The sequence below is a fragment of the Tupaia chinensis genome, unplaced genomic scaffold (genome assembly GCF_000334495.1).
Source record: "Tupaia chinensis unplaced genomic scaffold, TupChi_1.0 Scaffold000113_1, whole genome shotgun sequence".
NCBI lineage: Eukaryota > Metazoa > Chordata > Mammalia > Scandentia > Tupaiidae > Tupaia > Tupaia belangeri.
The window spans coordinates 1,361,145-1,362,831 of NW_006159577.1; positions in this window are offsets into that span (position 1 = coordinate 1,361,145).

Sequence of the window (1,687 nt, forward strand, 5' to 3'; positions counted from 1 at the left end):
TATGCTGCTTTACAACAATAAAAGCCTTTAATAACTTGGCACAGTGTTGGTGACTTGCTGTTGTTGGTTCCTTGTTTTAGTGTGTTGTTCTGAACAGAGGAATAAACAGCCAGTTAAAGAAACCCCAACTTACTAATCAATTACATGCAGGTGTTTATAGATTTCTTCTGTTTTAATGAATTAGACTTGGACTTGTGCCATCCTAGAAATTACTTAGACTCTAAAAGAACAGCCGATGGCTTAGTAAGCGTATTGGACTGACGCTGCCTAGTAGGCATTCCAGAGCAATACCAGGAAGCTTAAGCTACTTACCAAGCATATAGTAGGCGTCACTATTGAGTCTCTCACTTATGTTCACAAAAGTCAGACCTAAAGGCCCCTAGACAAGACAGTTAAATGAGCAGAGTGATAATTTCCTGTATGAAACCAACTCTTAAATGCTACCTATTTTTAGACAGAGACGCACATTCTCATGTGGTGTATTTTGACGTTTATGACTATGATGTGACGATTGCCTTGTACCTTCTTTTTGTTTTAAGCATCTTGTGACTGTCTTTTGCCAAAGTCATTTCTGCTCTAACGACCGTGCACCAGGATCAGATGTTTTTCCTCTTATGGCTGAAATCCCCACCATTCTAGGAACAACTTCTGTGTTGTGGTTTATCAGTCAACTGCAACTCCAGTCTAAGTTCATGATCTATCACTGCCCACAGGTCAGAAGGAAAGGGCCAGGAGGAAAGGGCATTTCACCCAATTCATTTTTCCCCCCACCTACAGAAGAATTGATCCCATACTGAGGAATCCTGAGGAGCAAGATGGGTGTGGGGGAGGAAGGATTTGAAATGATAAGCTAAGTATAGGCTTCCATATGTTCTGCTGAGTTCAGGGAAGAATCCATGCTGTTATGGTAACACCCTAAGAACCATAAAACAAGCAAAAAAAATCAATTTTCTCTGGGCTCCTGGCTGCCACCCCTAATCTTTGGTCCTAGCATGGTGTCAGGAGCCAGTGATTTAGGAAAACCCCCTCCAGCTTTGCCTTAGGCTTCAAGCCCTGCTTTTCTCTGAATGAAACAAGGCTGGCATTTCCCAACCACACGGGGTAATCATTGTGCAAATCCTGGTGCCATGTTGAGGATGAGAAAGTGCTGTCTAAGTGTGAAATGCTGTACGTTGCCTTTATAAGTACCCATCAAAACAAATGAAAACATCTCATTTAACACACGGTATTTAAGTAAACATGTTACAGATATACCAAAATAATCCCCCCAAATATTAAACAACAAATCAACCCCCTGTCATAGCCTGACTCACTGAATAAGTGGAATGAATAAAATTGTAACTCACGTGTTTGACTATGGCTCTATGAAATTATTGAATTTGTTAGGCGTAGCGTGTGATTTCTGCAGAGTAACCAAAATAACCTTGAATGCTTTATTCTCTCCTCCAATAGGAATTAAGCAGATATCCAAGTTCCCAAATTGAGTAATACACACACAATAACACAAATTGTGTTTTCTTCCCTTCTTCCCCTCCTCCTGCTCGAATAGAAGCTAGCAGCAGAATGTCAGAACCAAGGACAATCTCTTCTTCTTCACTTGGGCACCAGTCTGGCAGCATTTTTCTGCAGAGGACATTTCTAGTTCCCAACAGAGAACAACTCTGCTCATTACCCACGATCCATGTAG